The sequence below is a fragment of the Amblyomma maculatum genome, chromosome 2 (assembly GCF_055883805.1).
Source record: "Amblyomma maculatum isolate TAMU_Amacu chromosome 2, ASM5588380v1, whole genome shotgun sequence".
Taxonomy (NCBI): Eukaryota; Metazoa; Arthropoda; class Arachnida; order Ixodida; family Ixodidae; genus Amblyomma; species Amblyomma maculatum.
In genome coordinates, this window is record NC_139345.1 from 118,404,326 (window position 1) to 118,427,109 (window position 22,784).

General features: G+C 45.9%; 1 long non-coding RNA gene and 2 other non-coding genes across 3 annotated transcripts in view; 2 read left to right on the top strand and 1 right to left on the bottom strand.

The window, feature by feature from the left end:
• LOC146199673 (uncharacterized) overlaps positions 1-22,784 on the top strand; it is a 178,685-nt gene that overhangs the window by 103,268 nt on the left and 52,633 nt on the right. The gene's annotated exons all lie outside the window — the stretch shown is intronic.
• Positions 12,774-12,855, top strand: TRNAS-GCU (transfer RNA serine (anticodon GCU)). Its single transcript has one exon. It is a non-coding gene; the product is annotated as a tRNA-Ser (tRNA).
• Positions 15,275-15,356, bottom strand: TRNAS-GCU (transfer RNA serine (anticodon GCU)). The gene has a single exon. It is a non-coding gene; the product is annotated as a tRNA-Ser (tRNA).

Below are 22,784 nucleotides of genomic sequence, written 5' to 3' on the forward strand. Positions count from 1 at the left end.
AATATGTACAAGCAGGTTTAATGGCACTTTGAGAAACTTATTTACAAGATTATTTACACGAAAAAGAAGGGTACATCAGCAAAATGGCAAGCGTTAAGAGTTCATAGCGAGAAGCGACTGGATGAGCCGTTTACCCAGGGCCCAGAGCGACATTTCGTGCTCTGCAGCGTCCTTAAAACCCCCTATGTCCAGCACCTCTCTGAAGATGCTGACCAACCAAATCCAGGGCACGCCCCTCAGGTATCGGCATCCAATCGAACACATCACTGCACTGATGGTCTGAAGCACTGACTGGTCCGGCATTCATTCGTTGGGCGTGATCACTTGTTGGCGGGAAAAGCTTGGGAACGGCGAGGAGAGGAGGTACATTTCTATTCTTCAGCAAAGAAACCACAGGCTGGTTCTGACAAGTGGTTTTACTTCTCAGAAACCCGAGTGCACGTGGCGCCGCATCCGCTCCCAGCATTGTCCGTTTTCGACAATTGCAAATCTTTCCTGCATTCCTGGGAAATCACTTAATGGCTGTATGCGTCATGCTCCTTTCTTGTCCTGCACGTCAGCGGACATGTCACTCTGTCGTCTCCTTTGAAAAGTAGACATTCCTCACTGGACGATAGCCCTTCTCGACTGGAAGGGTGAACAAAAGAAAGCACTTCCTGCTATTTCCCGCAGGGGGACGTTTCTTTGTGTTTTTCCAGACGTTCTCTTGACAGGGTCAATTTGGCATTTGCAGGTTGTCCACAAAGCAAAACAGGCTTACAAAACAGGATTCCTGGAAACAGGCTCACTTAGAGCCATTGGACCATCACCACATATTCACAATACTTTTCCATGCCCACAGGCGAACAATAGAGCGCGCAAATGCGGATGCTTGGTCGTAACACCAGCTCTGTTCTCTACTTAACAAAAGCCTGGCAAAACTCAGTAGAAGAAAGTCCCGCACTCACCAAACCTCGCAGCCAAGAATCCAACGCAGTCGTTCCGCTGCAGGCAACCAGTAATCACACAGGGCTCGTTGCACTGCTCCCGCCTTTCCGCTGAGCTGCTTTGATTCACGAGTCACGCCTCGGACATCTCCGCTCTTCCCACCAGATGTTGCACCTCGGTCAGGCCTGTCTCGTTTCACCGACCACGGTCACTGCTTGGTCGTCCTCGTCACTCCGCTGTTCACCAGTTGTTGGACGACGTTATCGCCTGGCTCGTCCCTCCAACCACGGTTACGGCTTGGTCATCGTCATCCCACCGCTGTTCACCAGTTGTTAAGTTTGGGGTCGCGAGTGCCGGGGTTGCGTACCGCTGCGGCGCGCGGCCTCTCGGTAGCGTTGGCCTGGCGGCTCCGTGGACGGCGGACGGCATGAAAGGTGCCAGCAAAGACGAGGCGTCTTTTAACGAAACAACCTTTACTGTAACATCAGGAAGAAACGGGCAGTGAAGCTGACCCGGAGAGATTACAGACACTCTCACACAGCTGGTGTCTAGCGTCGTGCCAACGGCGCGTCAAAGTAGTCTCTAACTCAGCGGAGCCGGCTGCTGCTTTTTATAGTTTTTCCAGTTCACAGGGAAAGGGTAAACCCTCACAAGAAAGGGAGAGCCAAACATGTTGGTTCACGACGAATGACTCAATCGCAGGTGTTCCGACCTCATCTCCTCCACCTCCTGCAGACAGGAGAGGGCGACGCACTTTCCCTCAAGCTCCAGGCTTGGCCAGCTTTTGCACACACACGCACGCACACACATTTGGCGCGTGGCAGGAACACGCCGAGACTTGTCGGCGGGAGGAAGCGTTGCGCGGCCGAAGAACGGCGTCGAAATGGCCGATCCGCTCGCGATTGTGCCTGTTGCTATGCGGTGGCCGCGTCAGCTGTCCCACTTCTTGGTGGAGAAACGTAACAGTATGGATATGATCGATAGTAGAGTACCGTTTCCGAAACCCTGCTTGATCCTTTGCTTGATTGAAGTCTAAGGTTGTCCTGATTCTATTAGCGATTACCTTAGTAAATACCTTATACGTAACAGACAGTAAGCTGATTGGTTTGTAATTTTTAAGGTCCTTAGAGTCCTCTTTTTTATGAATGAGGATAATTTTTGCATTCTTCCATGGTTCCGTTACCGTCGATGACACCAGGCACTGCGTGTACAGGGTGGCCAGTTTTTCTAGCAGGATATTCCCCCCGTCCTTCAGCAAATCTGTAGTTATCTGATCCTCTACAGCTGATTTCCCCCTTTTCATAGTTTATAATGCTTTCTTGACCTCGTGCTTCGTAACTGGTGGAACGTCTGACTGTTTTTCCCTACCGCTAATCTCATTACGGTCCTGACTACTTTGGCTACTGTAGAGATCTGTCTCGAACACCTCGGCTACTTTGACTAGTTTTTGGGTAATTTTAGTAAATGGCATGAAAACCGTCCAATCTCAGTCACACGGCAACGCAGAAGCAGATGGAAAATTTGTGCTGGTCCTAGGACATTTGGCAGTCCACACTGAACCCTGGCCAATCCCCCTTCGTGGGTATGTGCCAAATATCAAGGAAGAAGAAGCAGAAGAAGAAGAAGAAGGGGGTGAGCGTAGAACGAGAATAGGCCTGTTCTCGAAGAGTGCTGATAAAAAAGAAAAAAAAAATCACCAAGTAGATTACTTTGAGGCTTATCTGGAATTAACCTGCACGGTCGCACTGGTATTGCGTGATTTATCTTGACTGTCCATAATTTCGCTTGGTTCGAATTGCCTTACATCTGTTGACATAACATGATCTATTCCGCCCACGTTGTCAGAAGGGACATCGATAGGAGCGTAGCTGTTACATGAGCCTCGACGCTTCAGACAAACGAACGAAGAACGGCTTAGAGCCGATTCAAGAATCCTTGTGCTAAAGCATTTAAACGTGTGTGGAACATGCCATGCACCCGACGAGTGAATGCTCATGCATTACTCTTAGTCATGTTGCATTCTCTTCGACAATTAGCTGTAGCACGCGGTTCTTTCAACGCTTATAAACCGGCCATCAAAGACGGTTACAGTGATGGTATCTTTACTTACCCGAAAACATTGGTAATCGTAAAGAGATACTGCGAACACAATAAAACAACGCTGACTTTATTGTCGACACTATTACTGTCTTTCGCAATACCTCCCCCCTCCCTCTCCCCCTCTCTCCCATTAAAAATGCAAACACACGTACTGCATAGCCCGACTAGTTTGTTCACAAATCTGGGTGGAATTAAGCGCAGAAAATATCATTTCAACGTGGAAGCCGTTTTTGTGTCCTGAGTGGCGTGAGAAGGATTTAATACCCTATACCCCCCCCCCCCCCCGCTTTCCGCCTCCACAAAAAAAAAAAAACAAAAGAGAAAAAAAAAAAACAGAGGACTCTTAAGCTCCGCTTTTAACGGTATGACACGATAGCGTATAGGGTACCACCCGACGTATGAAATCCCGCTTTAACCAAGCCGTATGGCCATGCCTGCGTAGCCTAGGGGTAACTTGTCTTAACTCAGAATGCAAGGTTCGTGGCAGGCTGATTCTGGTATCACCCTCCTATGAGTAAGGGAAGACCCGAGTTGGCAGCGCCTGCCAAGTGTAACGTCACTCGACCCTACGTCCATCCATTGCGCGCCCATGTCAGCTGCCACCTACCGCCTGCCATTGCCATGCTCGTGAATTTGACTGCGATAGCAATACTGCGCCAGGTTTCGAGCCGTCCCGGCGGAGGCCACGCTTGGCCTTGAACAGCCGAGGAGGAGGAGGAGGTGCAGAAGAAGAAGAAGAAGTAGTAGAAGAAGAAGACCGGTAACTTACGCTCTCGCGTCAAGCTGTAAAGGATGAGCTTAAGTGTCCCCAATAATGCATACACCTTACACTGATAGGCCGTAATAGGGGAATAATGTAGCAGGCAAAAAGCTTCCGACGTTGCTATCGCAATTCAACTAGGGTTAACCAGAGTTAAACCACAACTAATTTTTTTCGCTCACAATGTCTGAAGCCGGATATCCTGGTTAACGCGGCGTTTAACGCTATCGAGTTAATAAGCACCATCTGTTACGCAACATTTAGCATCCATCTGCGAATCACGTTGGAGGCTAGTTTGCTATAAGGACTGAAACCCAATAATACGTTTCTCCAATTACAGGCCGTTAACTGCGAATCGAGCTGTTCATTGAGAAGTGAGACAAACAATCCGCCTTTCCCTTCCTCAAAACCAAACCAATTTTTATTTCGGGGGAGGCATACTTTACCAAATTCTGTGCCAGTCTTCCATCGCTAAACCGCCAGTCAAAACCATGCCAGATCATGCCAGTGTTCTCGCACATCTTAATCGGTTAGGCGGAGTTAAACTCCGGTTAATTTTTACCTCCGCACGGGATCACCGAAACGCGCCATTGTGTGAGTGCTACATAAAGACGCCGCCTTCTTGAAACTTCAGACTCTTATCCTGAAACAAGGAACTTTGGCAGCTCATCGTTAATAATGCTACCACTGTCACTTCGTGAAGTATTCAAGGAGCTCGAGCTGCACTAAGAACTTGCATTGTGCACAATCCACTGAGACACCGAACATGAAGAGCGCTGCCAACTTGGGTTCTGAAATTTTAAACGGACGCCGGCAGATTTCTCTCGAGAGAGAGAGCGCTTCCGCGTTGGCCACGTCAACGCGTGCTCAGTTTTATTCCTTGTAACTTTATTCTTTTTTTTTCCCTGGCAGCGCAGGAATGCCGAAAAAACTCATCTGCAACGAAGCATTTCGCCAGCATGCTTTCGCAGCGCCCTTGCGGCGAGTTCCCCGAGGTCTTCATTTAACCCTGACACTCCAAAATTCGGAGGTCCTCGGCGCACCTTGGTATCGCGTAATATTAAAATTTTAGATCCCAGACTTGTCGTATTTCACTGCTTTATCGCTTATTTTTATATTTTAATTCATATTGCTGCCATCATTTCTCTGCGTTGGTGTTATGTACACTTTTATTTTTAAATAGATGGTACTCCCGAGTTCTACCGCACAGATAGTTGCGCGGAACAGGCGGATTAACCGTGAGCCATACAATCCTATCTTCCTTTTTATCTCTTGCTCATGCATTCTAAATGGGTGCTCCGCTGAGTGAATCCACTAGCTCTGCATTACGAATGAAAAGTGGTCACAATTGGAACTATATCCTCTCTCCTTAAAAGCATTTATGCTTATTTAAAGCACTGCGGAAGCCAGATAAAGCGTGCAGGCTGAGCTCAGGAAGCTGATGCATCGCCAGAGGAGATGTTAATTGACTGATTTATTGATGGAAAGTTTCTACCAGCTCAATGAGGGCCTACTCCATCTCTAGCTTCAATAGGTTTCGAGGGCTTTAGAGAGACCCAATTTTTATATTTATACATTAACTCATGCGTGGTTTTGTCTTCGTTAGTAGGATATTTCAATTGATTGAATTATTGATAGATTGTTTGATTGATTGCTTGATTGACTGAGTGAGTGAGTGAGTGAGTGAGTGAGTGAGTGAGTGAGTGAGTGAGTGAGTGAGTGAGTGAGTGAGTGAGTGAGTGAGTGAGTGAGTGAGTGAGTGAGTGAGTGAGTGAGTGAGTGAGTGAGTGAGTGAGTGAGTGAGTGAGTGAGTGAGTGAGTGCATTTGAGGGCCCTGCGTTGAGTTGGACCACCTGTGGCTCTTTAGCGGCCTGCGAAATCTTATTTCACGGATACTGTTCTATTTGGCCTTTGTGATAGCGTCGGTGAGCGAATGCGTGCGTAAGTATGTTAGCGGATGACTTATTGACTAAAACTAAATGTGGGTGAGTGCACGTGTACTCTTACAAGAATCCTCTATGCGCGCGTCATGGACCTTGGCGGGAACTGTTTGAGGCAGTAAATCCAACAATGCAGCGACGGAACGCATATCTATGGTCTTCTAAGCACGCTCAGAACACGGAGTGCATTTTCTCCGCGGAAAGTCTAAATAAATAGACTATCGGTTCCGAGACAAAAGCAGCTGCGTCCGGACGTACGGTTTGTCAAACGGTCCTTTGCCTTCCTTTCTCTCTCTATTATTATTTTTTTTTTCATTGCCAGCAGTACGATATCATATTGTTTCTTCGACCCTCAACTCTTGCGGCGTTCTGTCCACTCTTTCCGGGTTGACAGCGAAAGGATGATGGTACAACAGCACCCGTTCCAGCTTGGGTTTGTCGGTTGAGCAGCCCGCAAAGCTCGCAGAGAAAAGAATTTTTGGCGCCTGTCTGTGCTTGGAGCACTGCAGGACTGACGCGAACCACCTGTGCGCGTGCCTACTGCCTACTCGCTGCACTTCTTAATATTTAATTTTCAGCCCTATTTACGACAAAAGAAAGCTTTCTTTTCATTGCTTTGCTTTGCGTCTCGAATTCACACATCCCTGAATTGGCAGCCAGTAAGGGAAAAAATAAAAAGTAGACGAATAAATGGCATCCTTCTCATCTGTCTCAGACTTTATATAGAACAGCGAGGAACAAAGCCTTAGGAAACGTCTCTTCATTTTTGGAAAAATAAAGACCAAACGAAACAGAACCGTGAACGCTGTTCAGAAAACTCCTGCTCCCAACCACGAGTCCCAACTCCCGACTTCTCCCATAGCAAGTCACGTCAATCGATTTCATTGCATCTGGCCTGCTGCCGGGCTCCGAAAAGGCTTGAGAAATAGTCAAGCCAAGTCGCAGCAAGGAGGTAGACAATGTTCAGGGTCAGAGAAATGCACGTTCGCGACGAACATAGTATTGAAGTGAGTATAATAAGCAGTAGGAATAATGAAATAGAAACGAGCAGGGTTCGCAAGAACGGGAGGAAGTGCCGCACTGTCGAGAAAGCAACCCACCAGCCTCACCCTGCGACCCGAGTGGATGGGCGAGAAGCGGAAGAGTTTAAGGTCGTCTCTGCGAGATGCATGCATGGAAGCGGCTCGCGCGAGGGAACAAGACTTATCTGTTGCCTCCTCCGGGCTGCAGCTATTTATAGTAACTCAATTTCGCCATGCGTCTGCGATAAGCGGGCGTCGATTGTAGCTGGGAAGTAGGAAATAGGATAGGCTCCCTCACCTCCACCAACACTTCTCCTGGCTCCCCTCACTTCCTTTCCTCCCCTTTCTTTGTTTTGTTTACTTACTTGTCATGCCTTTGCCGCGAGGTCTCGTTGCCTTTATCTTTGTCGTTTCATCACGCAGTCGAAACGAAAGAAAGGAATTGCTAGGAGAAGCCAAACGAAAAATCTACTCTCAGACGTGCCGCCGACAGGCGCGCACTTGCGAATCTGTTCTTGTCGCCGAAGGCAGAAAAAGCCCTAGCGCTAGCGGTATTGGTCAATGCCCCGATAGAGAGATTTAGCGCCACCTCTGTGGCAGTCACTTGGGTGGTCCGAGGGCGGTTTAGCGCAGAAGTCACCCTTACGGTGCAAGCGAAAGCATATGCGAACATGCGCAGTTAATGCAAGTAGCGTAGCGGAGCAATACAACTCATTTGTGCAGTAACTGCCACGCACAATTCCTCCGTGACAGGAAATAGTCGGTTGTTAAGGCTTTTCTGGTTAACCTAAACAAAGCGCTAACCACCCAACCAAATTGAAAATCCAAGAATTTTGATTCCTATAGCTTGTTTGGCGCAGTCAAACATTAAGAACTGATTCTGTTTGCTATTCGGCGGAGTAATACACACACAGCGTACTACTGCCCATAGTCAGAAACTGCTGTTTTTATAAGTTTTATCCTACTATACTGTTGAAACTGTAATTGTCGAAGGAATAAAATTGGACAATCCAGCTTCGATAAAACAAGGGAATTAGCACCGCTTTAGAGCGTTAGATCGGGCCTTTGGTGTCCACAGCTCATCTGCCTCCGTTGGCAGGAAAACCACAGCCGTCCTCATTGACAATTGTTCCCTTTTTATGTGGTTGCGTCTGGAAGCGACTTCGAAAACCCTGCTGCGCTCTTCCGCGGGGCAAACTCAGTTTTGAACACCTCAGCATTTACGTTTCAGGGTGGTTTGTGTTACCCTCGTCACACAGGGGTTCCAGTTTATGTTCGCACGCTCTACTTGGTGTGTATATCAAGTATGTGCAAATTAACTGCCAGTGCTGCGAGCGATATATCGAAGGAAGTTCGTTTTAAGACGAAAGCGTCGCCAGCAAAAGGGTCACGCCTTTGCGGCGGCTCTGATTGGTCGAGACGGGATGACGTCATGGAGGTCTTGACCAATCACAGCACTACCACAGTATGCGCGAATGCGTGCCTTATATGGCCATATGCCAACGAATGACAAATTGCTCATTAATTAATAATTATTTAATTACTAATTACTGATACAGTTCTAATCGCTAATTAAGCACATATTACTAATTGCCTGATAAATAATTATTTACTAATTAATGCCGCGCGCCCGATTAAATCAACCACACAGCAGTAAACGTAGAACATCTGCGAAGATACAAGGAGCGCGATCTTGTCGCTGTCAAGCAGAATTCACTGAATAAATGCACTCGCAGAATGTGAAAAAGTAGTCGCTCGCTTTACTCGTAGCAGCATTCATCGCTACAAGCGCAACAGTCGCGTAGCAGAATGCAGTACTCAGGCTTTCGCCTTTCATCACTTTAGTCGCCAAAGTGTCCTCGAATTTTTTTTTTTTTTTTTGTATTACTTTAGTACTGGGCAAGCCTGAACTTACTTTCGGCTGTCTGGATGTGCGATATAACTTAAAGGCCCACTGTCCACCCTCCGGTCGAAAATATTTTCTTCCCCGGTGACTCGCCCCTAGAACGCAAGGCCGCAAAATGTTTTTGAAAAGAATAACTAATAACCCAGTTACAGCCACCGCAATCACCCGATTCTGTCATGCCTCTCTCCTTCCGTTCCCTCGCAAAGGTTTTTCACTCTCCTGCCCGAGGTCGTCTAGCCTCCGCAATACAAATTCCCCTTCCTCCTCCGCGTTTGGCGGGAGGTGGGGCGTGGCTCTCCGCGAGCGCGAAAAAAAAAAAAAAACGGTCGAGGGAGCGCGCGCCGCTGGATTCAGTCTGGCCGTGGCGAGGGAAAAGCGCGCTGCGAGCGGTAGACACCCATCCTTCTCCCGTCAGCCAGCGAGACGGACCAATGGACATCGTTCGCGGTACGTACGTCATTGCTGTGGCCCGTCGGGCCAGCGCAGGAAACGGGGAAGCTGGCTTCCCGGAGGAGAGCATGGGAGAGCTTTGACTTGTATTTTCGATGCTTTGCGGCGCGCGTGTCACTGTAGCATTTTGCACACACTATCTCCGGTACCTGATCGAAACACTGGGCTCCTTTGCTTAAAAGGGCCTTCCCTGGACAGTGGCCCTTTAAGAACACAACAACATCTATGAAAAACTATTTCCTGGCACACCACTGCTAACTATTAAACATTTACGTTACGCGCTTGTAATTAACCATCCAGCGATTATGTTGCTTTTACCTCATTAAATGTTTATGACAGGATTATGTATGTAGTCTCGTCGTTAAGCTTTCTAAATAAAAAGGTACCATGCATGCTTTCACGACGGCTTTGCAACAGGGAAGATAGACAGAATTGCTCACAATATGTTGGCTAAGTAAGAATAAACTTGAGCTTGGGAAAGGATGCAGTGCACGGAACGATAACTAGTGAGTGGGCTGGCTTCACGGCTGGAGGTATAAGAGGAGCAAAAGGGGCCTATACGGTACATGCGTCAAAGCTGTATTGACTGTTCTATTTTAACTTCAAATTGGCCCCATGTAGACATGGGTAGAGCGGCGAATGTCATTGGCAGTCTCCTCTTTCGATGACCTATAGCCCGTAGCTTCCAGGAAATTCGCCTCACGTTCTCATCAGAAATTGCAGCATATCAGCTTACTATAGTCCAGAAGCGTGCCCGAGCCGATGAACAGCGGTCACGCAGTTCGTGAAGTTTCCCTCCTGAGGTAACAGCGCAAAATGTGGACGGGAGCACAAGACGAGAAAACGACACAACGAGCGCTGTGGTGTGTCGTTTCGCCGCTCACTCCAAGCGATAATTGGATCTTCCGATTGCGGCCAACACAGGGACGATGTGGTCGCTAAACTAATTATGCAGTCATTTGGTAGTTACGTACCCTCGGTAAGGTTATAAATACCTCACCCTCCATAAACTAAGGAATTAGAGTATGATTCTATCGACCACGGTGTTAAGCACATTCAATACACATTCGCTAACGCAATGCGGAGCCTGCATTTGATTAAATTTCTGGCGAGCTGAAAAAGGGGACCGCTTTCACGCGCTTATAAACGCGTGCATTTTATCAGACTCCTGGTATCCTTAAAGTCTTATCCCTGTGGCGCTACCGAGCATGCGTGTACTTGAGGTACACCCTGTGCGCAGCAGTTGAAATACTGACTGGTGCGTTTTCGAGAGCGAATAACTCTCGGTGAACATAGAATAAAGCATGCCTGGACGGAGATGTGGAATATTCTCGAGGCAAAGCGGGCGCTTCTACGACTCGTTCTCACAATGTACGTACATGAATTCTCATCTCCTTCTATCCCCCCTGACTCAAGACATCTTCTCCTCTTCCCCATACCCGGTCCAGAGTAGCGAGCAAATCGACGAGCTTTCAGCTTAACCTCTCTGCCTTTCTCAAGGAAAGCTGTGTTCCCCTCTCACTTTGGCAGTCACACGCACACACAGGCATGCAGCGGCATACCTGCAGTTTGTAACCACAAAGACGTCCAGACAAAACAACGTCAGGTTTACTCCATTTTCTCGAGTGCCTGCCATTCCAGAATTTCGACATACGCCAGGAACTGCATTCTACTTCGTACGAAGCGATTATCTGCCTAAGCCTTTTTTCCCTCTTTTCCTCCGTCACTGGCGGCAGGGGAGGTTTCGCAATTACGACCGGTGATAATGAAGCGTAATAAGTGCGCAACCGCCTTCTACACGGGTTTATCTACTAGTACACGACATAAACCTTTCGCACCGGAGTTCTACGGAGTGTATGCAGACGTCTGTATTTGTTCTCATTAGAGCGTTGTTTAAGTGGCTAAGCGAGGAGAATGAGCACACGCAGAACTGTACTTACAAAAGGCGCAGGCGTGAAGGGCAGCATTTCATGATGTCGTCAGACAAGTAAACAATAGGTGACTCTGCACGCTCTCTAGCCAAAGTTTGTACAAGAGGTTCGAAGTCTGCAATAGGTTAGCTTGTTCACCATAACAGACAACTTTTCATTTTAGAATCGTTATTCAAAGGCTAATATATACGGTGTATTGAAATGAGTTACGCCCAGCGCTACGTAACCAGGCATATTATAAAATCCTTCTAAGTTTAAGAGCGACATCTTGTTTGTTTGTTTGTTTTTTTTTTGTTTTTTTTTTTTTTTCAAGGAAAAAGGCATTACGTTGAAGCAAGTTCTCTGTATTGACGCCGTGTGTGTACCAGAATATTTCAATTATTACCGGTGAAATAAATCATCGTTTAACAAGAAACTTTTTCGCAAAAGTCTCACGCCAAAACGAAGGTGGAGAGAGAAACAGTCGCACGTGTTCTCCTTTTAAACATTTGAATAGCATGAAGATACCTTTTATTATTTTTGAACTGTCGCCGTATCGAGTGTTTTTAGTGCAACAGGTGATGCCTTGGTGCGCCAAATCCCGCTCGAAGCCCTCCGATCGGCTTATAAGGAATGACTTCCTCGCTTCGGATCTCTCTTCAAGACCGTTTCGCGATCGAAGGGCTCTCTTTTTGTCCGAAACGGTTACATAAAGAGACGCTAGAACGTTGGAAACGAAGTTGTTTCAATAAGGTCTTACGGGGCTGCTGACTGAACCACGGTATATAAGAACCGAAAGCCCGCGGCAGAAGTTCTCATGGGAACAGTTTCCCTGCTTACGGGTTCTCGTTGCGTAACCCGATTATATGTCTCCACGCGCACTAAGAATACAGGCAAGAGAGTGAACATGCGTCTTGGAGTGCCTAGCAGCAATGACGCCCACCTACCCGTTAACAAGCGCTGGGAGGCGGATAGGCGCCCAGTTACGAAACCACAAGAGGGCACGAGTTTGCCTTTATACAGTTTCTTTGCTGCTGCTGCTTTCGTTGTAAGCGGATCCCCAACGAGCCGTTACGTACCACGCATAGGAGTTAGGCTTGAGTAGTGGCGATAAGGTTAGGGAACAGTTTGGCGATGTTAAGTCTTTGAGGCATCCCTCGTATCGCTTGCTGCTACACTGGGGAATTTCTAAAAGGTTTCTATTTTCTCTCTTTCTTTCTCGTTTTGGCGGCGAAAAGAGGGGGGAACTAATCGCCTTAGACATAACGTAGCGGTAATGCTTAACCTCTGACATATACGGCTTAATGCAAACCTTGGATACGAGAAAAGTATGGGGGTTCACTTCGAGAAAATGCCGATATTGAAGAGCCTGCGCTCCTTAGAGCCACCTTCAGATTCAATTATCGATGAACATTAAGCTGGGGAGAGAACGAAAATAATGGAATGAAATGCAGCGCAGTATCTGCAAAAACATTTGCAAGACAAGTTTCCCTTCGTTGTACTCAGTTGCATTAAAACTTGTCGAGCGAGTGAGGGGCATAGCAACATGGGTTTTCTTCCTCCGGTTTCAACGATTGCAGCCGAGCGCTCCTCGGCACGAGAGCGTTTTGCCAGCTGTGCAGGACAAGAGAGACGACTCTGCTTTCGAAAAGGTTGGCGCGGTGCCATCTGTTGCAGATGCGCGGCCTTATCGAAACCTGCCGCACAATACACTCCCGCGCTGTAGAGCAGCGCGTTGCGCGATTGCAACTTCGTGCGGACGAGGTGGCCGAGAGGTTAAGGCGATGGACTGCTAATCCATTGGGCTCTGCCCGCGTGGGTTCGAATCCCATCCTCGTCGAGGTTTTTTATTTTTCCTTGCTCTTTATAGCGGTTTCGTGATGCGGTAACTTAGCTCACCGCGCTTTCTGTTTATTCCACGCAAAGAACACATCTCATGAGGGTTCCACGGGGAGAGGTCGCACAGATATAAATTTTGCGCAGTATTTTTTGCATGTCCATTTTCATTGAGTGAGGAAAAGCTACGATTTCAAACGCCTCCTTTTGACGTGGCTGCCGGGTATTGCCGATGCGCTACAAATTATTTGTGGATGGTTTCAATGATGGTTTTCTTTCTTACTTGCTTGAAGCCGCCGCTGTTAATTTGTGCTTTTCAATTTTATTGTGTCTGTGTAATTTTATTTCGCTTCCATCCTGTTGAAATATTTAGGGAAATTACATGCGGTCGCAGTAACGTGGCAATGATCGCATTGTTGATATATGAAGAAAACTCCTCCAGCAATATATTCACCACGAAGACTTTGATGGTAGCATTAAAAATGTATGCGATTGGAGGGGGACGTTACACATAGTTTAATACGAATAAGCTACCAAATACTACCATGTTCAGCGGTGTTTAAGGCGATTAAATTCTGTTCCCGTGACCCTGATTGGTAGCAGAGATAAACAATAACTGAATTGTCCTTCCTTTTATGAAAGTTCCAAAGCAGGGATTTATTCGACATCCCTTGTGAAAACAGGGTGGTTTATATTTTCATTACATTCCTTTTTTTTTTTTCGCACTTCACTAAGTGCCGGCAGCTCGCACTAACGCAAGCGAAACGGACCAGTGAAATGATCTGGTCATAAATCGTCTTGGACCAAATGCATTGTTATGAAATATTCATCATATTAGATAAGTGCTGCTTTGATATCCAAAGGTTCTTTATTGGCATCGTAAGGCAAGAAACGCAACTCGTTGGGGCACAGTAGAGGTTGAGCACTGCGAGAAAGTGTAGTGGTACTCGTTTCGCAATAAAATGTGATCTTTTTGCTTTTTAACTTGAATGGGAGCATTCTCGGAATTATATAACGCAGATGGGAAAACTTTCGCTCGTCACTTTTTTTTTTAAGAACGTTATTCAGGGTTGTCTTCCCCCATTTGTGGGCCCTAGAATAAGAAAATGAATGCAGAGTAGGACATACCCCGGGTCGACGCTTGGCCAGCGTCACGATGCTTTAAAACGTCGTTCGCCGGCTTCTCAATAAAGTTCATACATACATACATACATACATACATACATACATACATACATACATACATACATACATACATACATACATACATACATACATACATACATACATACATACATACATACATACATACGTACGTACGTACGTACGTACGTACATACATACATACATACATACATACATACATACATACATACATACATACATACATACATACATACATACATACATACATACATACATACATACATACATACATACATACATACATACATACATACATACATACATACATACATACATACATACATACATACATACATACATACATACATACATACATACATACATACATACAAGAGCACTTGATCTGAAGTACACTCGTGTACGGTTTGCCCGCTATTTCAGCTAAATATTGACACGCTTACAAATAACATAAGCCGCCAAACTAGCAGCAACAAATGCGTGGTGCTAAATGTTGAATCTCCCATAGCGATCAGAATACATTGTTTCATTCCCTTAGTTAATGAGGTTGCTTAGATGAATGCGCTTAATTCACTTAGTGTTCGATATGCTGACTACTCGTACACAGTTGTGTACAACGTTCTCGTGCAATCCATGTGAAATGCGGATAAGGCTTCGGACCTACCTTGGCTGGACGTTGCTGGCACGCAAAACAGTAATTACAAACGCGTGGTGTCGCTACACCGTGATAGGAAATTTAGTAAAAGGACACGACAGGATTCTTTATACATCCCTAAGGGGACGAATTAATGTCCAAGGAGCAGTTTTGTAGCTATAGGAAAACACCGCATTTCGGTACCAAAGATCGATTCTCATGAGCCCTCTATAACGGGCCCTCACAACGCTGGGGCTGATAACTTGCGCTACCTGATGTTATTTGGACCGAAAGGAAAACAAAAACCTTACTTAACGAAAATTCAGTCAGTCCCTCTCAGGAGGGCCCTTTAGTGTAGAAACGTGGCTCGTCCGTGGTCCTCCAATCAACAACCGCTCTTCTGACCCGCAACCCGACGAACATCTACGACTAATCGAGTGAGCCTGGCCTGATGTTAAAGTACCTTCTAGAACACTGTAGGTGAAGTTCGCATAAATATGAAGCAAGAAACGTTAACGTTTGTTTGGGCGTTCTCAAGCGCTCGAAAATGCAGCCATGAGGGCATATGAACATCAATGCTCCCAGAGTACACACATTTGAATACAGAAAGAAGTAAAAAATGACGCGACGAGGATGGGATTCGAACCCACGCGGGCAGAGCCCATTGGATTAGCAGTCCAACGCCTTAACCACTCGGCCACCTCGTCCGGACGAGACGAGCGCTCTCACATTTCTTTCTTCTGTCTGCAGTTTTAAGTAAGTCTGTGCATTGCGATGCAATCATTCTCGTATTTTCATGCCCCAAAAATGTTTCCGGCCTGTGCGATGCGCTAGAGTGAAGGGTTGCAAATTCAAGTAAAAATAACCGTCTGCTGCTCTATGGAATAATATACGGGTGCGGCAGGTATTTGAGAACACACATTATAGCTGACACAGCATCATCCTCTTAAAAGCTAAAAATCACTTTTCGCTGCTGGTAACCACGGCATAGCTTCAGCTCACTGAAGAACTGATCAGGAATGCTATCATAGTGTACTTGGCTGCAGGACACCCCGATTCAGAGATTGAGACATTATTGTAGGTTGCCCGATCATTCGCTTTTAAAGTTCGGAAAGAAGTGGAGGATCTAAAGGGTGATGTGGGCGCATTTTCTCAGAGGAAACGACATTTTCGGCATTGTGACTCTCTTAGAACGCCAGAATTCATCAGTCGCGTCCAAGCTGTCATTTATGAAGACCCTGGCAAGCCGATAAGAGCCATCGCTAAGGAGGTGGAGGTTGATGAAACCACTGTCAGGAGCTTTGTTCATTAATACCTTCGCTACAAGCCATATGCCATGCGGAGAGGACAGTTCAGGTCTGAGAAACCCAAGGAGAACCGCTTGAACAGAACTAAACGCCTCCAAAGCATATTGAAGCACCCAAAGAAGCCTAGGAGGTTATGGTTTTTCTCCGATGAATAAAAGAAAAGAAACTTCGTCTAGGTCCATAAGCTGAACCGCAGAAATGATAGGTGGCTGTGTAAAGGCCCTGAGCAATTTCCATCTGTGATGAGGACAAAATTTCCAGCATAAGTGATGGTTCTGGCGTTTTGAGCAGTGAAGGAGATGTATTGCCTCCACATTTTTTTATTTATTCAAGGTAGCAGGGTCAATGCTGTTGCTTACGCTGAGATACTGAACATGGTTGTGCAGCAGTTGATTACTTCTGTGGTACGTGGGAGGCCATATGTCTTCCAGCAATACTCTGCGCCATCCCACAGAGTCCATACAACCCAAGAATGGATGGCTAAAATCCTCCACAACCATGTCACCCCAAATATGTGGCCTCCTAGCTCCCCAGATCTCAACCCAATGGGCTATTACTTATGGGCCGTGGTTGAGAGGGAGTCCAATAGACACCCACAGACCACCATTGCGGTCCTGAGAGGCGCTATTATTGGTGCAATGGCTAATGGTTTGGTTTGGTTTGTGGGGTTTAAAGTCCCAAAGTGACTCAGGCTATGAGAGACGCCGTAGCGGAGGACTCCGAAAATTTCGACCACCTGGGGTTCTTTAACGTGCACTGTTCCGAAGACTCACCTCATCACTGACTGCGGTCGGTTTCGACAGCGTGTAGAGTCCGTGATTGCTACTGTCGTCGGTTTCATTCAGTAATAAAATTCATTGCATGCATGAATACACGTACAAAAGGTTAAATGGTCCTAAACTATCTTACCCAAGTATCTGTGTCCGTTTGCGCGTGGACATAACTTTGTTTTCAAATACCTGCCGCATACATTCATTCCTCCTGTGTCCTTGATCTACTTATGGGCGTAGTTTTTCCTATATTTCAGTTGGAAGATGAGTTACTCGACTCCTGGTGTAGTATTTTATCATCTGGTACTTCACACATGCCTGAGGAAGATCTAGGGATTCTCTAGATACTTCCTCTTCTCTAAAGTACTTGCACCACCCTTTCAAGAATAAATAGCCGACTAATGCCAGAAATGCGTAACTCATGAACAACAAGCGACAAATATTCGCCATGATCCAGCCAATATCTAAACCATATTGTAGTAAACAGTATCTGAGTAAGACCTTTTGAATCCCTTCACGCCAACTACAGTGTGGCTTGTTTTATTTGTATTAATTTTTTTGAATTATATAAATGGAATGCATTCACTAATAAGTGATATTCAGTGGCAGTCACGTCGCTACAGACATATAGGGGTTCACTGTCGTGAGCAGCGTTTGAGGCTCCATTTATTAATTACTCCATAATTATATGTGACAAGCTCAGTGGTTTTTATTTCCATTTTTCTAGTTTTCCACATGGCGAATAATTTTCAAGCAATTCTCAAATCTATAGCAGAAATACATGACTACCGTGCAACGAAAGAGTATGAAGTTTACATGCCACTTCCTTCTCTCTCGTAGAAGACGCGTCCTTCTCGACTTATTGACGCTTGATTGCGAGTGCCAAGGGATTTGCGTTGGACACTATTTGTAGAATTATACATGACTAAATGTAGCAACTGGTATATTAACCTGTTGACCCTTCTTGAAATTCTTCCAGGTTATTTTTGTTTCCATCAAAATTATTGTGATTGTTATTATATTATAACCATAATTCTTATACCTGCATTGTTATAATTTTTTCCACTCTCGCTTTACGACAAGCTTGTGCCTGTAATTCAGTTTGTGAGAAAAAAAAACACACCTTGGCCAATTCCCTATGGTGGGTACGTGTCATTTATCAATAGGTCAACAACAACAACGACGTCATTTGTTTTGGCCGGCGCTGCAACGTTCCCGTTAGTTCCAGGTTGCAGTCAAGTTCTCGTGTTGCATTTAGCCGTTTACTTCTAGTAGAACTTTTAAAACGTCGTACACAAGAGATCTAGGACTGCGTCAGATCAATATTGCCCATAACAACGCACAGATCTATGTTTACGTAACGGAAGCGAAGCTTGTTTGAAACGAGAGACAACTCGTACACCCATACGCTGGAAGCTATAGCGAATGTAGGCGTCGCTTTTGAGCCCTTTAATGTCAACTGCACAACGACATGCCCCATAGCCTTGAATCATTCCAGTTAGACTGATTTACAACCCCAAGCGACAAGGCGTTTTTTCGAATTACCATACATGCTGCATTTTTCTGCCGTTACGAACATGACTTTGAAGACTTTAACAACCTTTAGCAAAAGATGGTAAAAAAAAAAAAAAGAGAGAGAGAAGAAAAGGCCTGGGCCAGCCAAAGGAAACATTTGTTTGTGATATCCGAGCAGCGAAAGAGGTTGATTTCGTCCGATGCAGTGCACGCCTAACCCTGTCTAGCTATGGAGGGAAAGTTGTAAAACGGCAGTTGCAGCGCACTGGATAAAGCGCAATCTATGCACAGTACGAATAGACCATATTTCACGGCGTCAGTTTATACAGCGTCTCTTCTGTTCAGTTTATGGGGAAGTTGGGTAATGATCTTGTAATCCGCATGAAACCTTAGCTAGAGTAATAGCTCCAGCCTGTCTCTTTTAACTTCATGAGCGATGGTAATTTAATGGCCTGATTTTGGTTTTCAAATCTAAACATAACCATTTAGGACAAGCGCTTTCTCTGCCGAGAGCCAGTACCGTGTCCTAATGGCTCTCCTGTAGGTTCCGTGTCTTACGTGTGTTTATTAGGTGAATCTGTAAACGAGGTGCGCTCTTAAGAGGTGTCGCCGCGTGAATATCCACGACACACATACTAGGAGGACCGCCCGCGTGAACCCGCCAAACTTTTCGCTAATCTAAAGGGATGGCGTTTGGTCGTGAAAATCCTGGCTCCTGCAAGCGTAGGGGGTTTCACATCTTAGGATTATGACGTCTCTGAATGCGTCCGAGGTAACAGAATAAAGCTTCCAGCAATATCAGTGAAAAAGTGAAAATTGCACGTTTCAGTGGCATCACATATATATTTATGTCGCGTAATGACATGCAATATTGTATCCAATATGCCATCTGGTTCGACATCGAAAGACGCTCTTTAAAACAAAACGGAAAACAGAGCTTCGTTTGTCTCAACTTTTGACATTGTTGTGATATACTATGTCACGTTTAAATATTCAGCTCTCTTTCGCTCGCATAAATGTGTGCTGTAGCCCATACAGTATACACAAGAACTGAGAGTTGGGTTAGTTGGATATAGTTCATTTTATAAATACTCAGCGCACACGGACGAGGACGAAGACGAGTGGGCGCACGGGCGCTCGTGTGTCCGCTCGTCTTCGTCCTCGTTTGTGTGCGCTGAATATTTCTAAAATGCGTTACACAAGCTGCTTGAACATTGTAGGCGTTGAATCACTCTTGTTTTCAAAACTTATCAATATCGGACATCAATCATCATGGTACATATACTCATGTCGCTTCTACAATTTTACATTTAATCGTCCAACTCGTCGATATGCATGCCGAAAGCATCGTAAGAGAATATGCGTCGACACCGCGTAACTGTCGAGCAACCGCTCTCACTAGTTGCGCAGACACTCTATTGCTTGTGCATAGGCTATCATGAGTGCTTAGTTTCCTCTGCAAACGCTTGACTCTGTTTCAGTTGCAACGTATTAGTAACTCTGAAGATCAATGCGAAATAGATTAAAGATGATCGCTGCAGAGGAGAAGCAGACGTGGTACGGGCTAGCAAGGTGACCTTGAAGCTCACGTTGGCAGATATAACTGGAGTAATGAGAGTTAGAACCTTAAACCTCTAGGACAGGTTCTCAGTTTTTCAAGCATCAGTTCCCCACCTGATTTCCTATCTCTACCGTACATAATCCACTACTCCACTGCGTTCGAGTCGCCGCTTGCGAATACACTCGACGTCGCCTGCCGAGCTGAGATGCTTATGAAACTGGCGATCTTAGAACACTGGGAAAGAAACTTGAGGTCGCATCTAGAGTCGACTGACAGGTTGATCGATACCATGTCGCGCCGAAACACTTATCTCGATGCGACAAGCGCACGCCCCTGTCTTCTTTTTTTATGGGTTTGGAAAGACGGGACGACGCATGTTGATGCCTCGTAGCGCTTACGCAGTTTTGTGATAGGACTGGTAAGAAAGAATACGCACTCAGCCACGTTGAGACGGTGCTTCTACACTTCAGGTTTAATATATATGCTGGTTACTTATGCAATTAATAGCAATAAACTCACCATACTGACCTGGCTTGACCATTTTTCAATATTTGCAGAAGGCTATAAGTTCCATATTTCATTGTGTAGAATATTACTCATTCCGAAGCGCACGTGCAACCTGATACAATGAACCACTACCGACAGATCAACGAACCCGAAACTATACTTTGCAGACGAAGAAAAAGTTTGTGGGACGTGTATTTTCTTGACTGAACGAGTAATAATTCACGAGAACAAGAAAAAGTTTGTGGGAGGTGTATTTTCTTGACTGAACGAGTAATAATTCACGAGAACAAGCTTGTTCTCGTGAATTATTACTCGTTCAGTCAAGAAAATACACGTCCCAAAAACTTTTTCTTCGTCTGCAAAGTATAGCTTTGGGTTCGGTGACCTTGTCTACAGCTGTTAAGAATAGGAAAATGGCCTAAATCAATAGCAGTCCACCTACATTGAGCTTTGATCGATAGCGCGCGTTCCTGACCTGGAGACATCAAAGACAAAAGCCCGACCGAGCCTTCGTCTACCAAAAGGAGCCGCACGCAGAGAAGCAAAGCGTAGTGATCGAAGCCAAAGGCTACACCGCAACTGTCGCGACCACCGCGGACTCATTCGCTGTCCAAACATCAAAGGTTGCGTGGGGACACACGAAGACACGGCATTCGGTCACGCACATGAGACAGCCGTACTTAAGCCATGTCGCACTGGGAGAGGCATAGAAGGAACGAGAAAGATGGAAAAGAACGAATGAAAACACGCACCCGAAAACACGCAAGCAAACTCTGATCTTGCTTCGGGGTTCGGCCCACCGGGATGACGTGACCCATGACTCGATCGCCACCGTTCACCGAGGAAAAGAGAAGAGGGACAAGCGGAACGCAGTCACAAGAACGTCCCTGACCACGCAAGGCAAGGCAACGCTTTCTTTCAGTCTGTAGCCGTAACAAGGTCACGGCTAACGCTGGCAGACTGAGGTGGACCTCGGGAATCACTTCTTTTGTGAGAAGGTATGGGCACGGGAGCAGATCGATGTCTCACTGGCGGGCCCCGGTGAGACCCGCGTGTATACATTGGAGCCGAGGACACACGTAAAAGGAGCGTAGAAGTATTATATGTGGTTAGGACACTCATACGTGCGCACACACATATATAGGTGCACACACGCCACTGTGAGGGCATGGCTGTGCTGCGGACAGGCAGTGTTTGTCTACTGTCAACACTGGTGGCAGAACTGCCGTTCAAACTTGCTCACGCCTTGTCAATCATGTTCAAGGTGAGGTCAAGCCGTTGTGTCGTGAGTGCTGGACATTGAAGTCAAGTGACACCGAGCGGTCACCTCCATTTCTATCTATACTAATTCCCTTAGTAACAATAAAAAGGGTACTGAGTGTTACATTGCCCAGCTGTGCGAGTTGTAGGAAATTCAGGACGTTTACTTTACCAAGTCTTTATAAATGGAAAAAATGGAACACAGGGCAAGATGAGATGCTGTCGTATAATGATCGTTGCACAATCGTATACGGGTATTTGAAAGTGCCTCTGAACCACTGTTTACGACATCTTCATTAACAGCGTGCTTAGACGTGCTCAAGGATGACTTCTCTTTTCTCCTTTTCACAAGGAGGACGCTTTTCAACGTTTCACAAGGAAGCGCCCGTTTTGTTCTGATGGATGACGATACAAGCATCTGCAGATTGCTGAAAGGTTGTTTTTTTTTTTCTGCATTTAATATTCCCCACTTCTTGTCTTTCTTCTTCTAGTTATTTTAATTATAGTGAAGAATCTCTAATCCGTCAACTTCAATGTGGTTTCACTTCATCTCCCGGCTTCCTGTTATTGCTTATTTTGTTTAAATTTTTCCCACGTGGAATAAAAAACAGTATTTGATTGTCTTCCGTATTCCCAAAATTACACGTCCGATCCTCGAGCCACGGCCGGTTTCGAGGGAGAGCACGCTTTTTTTATACGGCGTTCGCTATGGGGTCTGTTTCCACCTCCCGCCGCACCTCGTTGGGAGCGCCACCTCCTCACCACTGCTACAGCCATTCGCGCGCATGGAAAGCGCGCACTCGCCCCCTGCCTCACCCGCATAAATTGCAACCTGCAAGTCCTCACATTTAATATCTCATAGTTAATACAAAGACCGCGTAATTAACGTCTGATATTTGCAATCTATGAGTTTTAAGATGCAGATAAATTCCGCGCGAGAGCACTCTTCTCAGTGCGACGTCATGGTGGGGCCGCACGAGCCACCCGACATAATGGTAACAAAACTTTCTGCCGCTGAAGTTTGACCAAACCCAAAATTTGTAAGGCATGCAGTGTGAATTGTAAAAGGTGCCATGCGCTGTGTAGAATTATACTCGATCGGAGGCATCTGCTTGGCAAGTAGGAGAACAGGAGATTAGAAAGTTTAAATAATATCCTGAAATCTCAATCGTGGTCATTTCTATTTAGCTAGCCGAAAACCGGCATTAACAATAA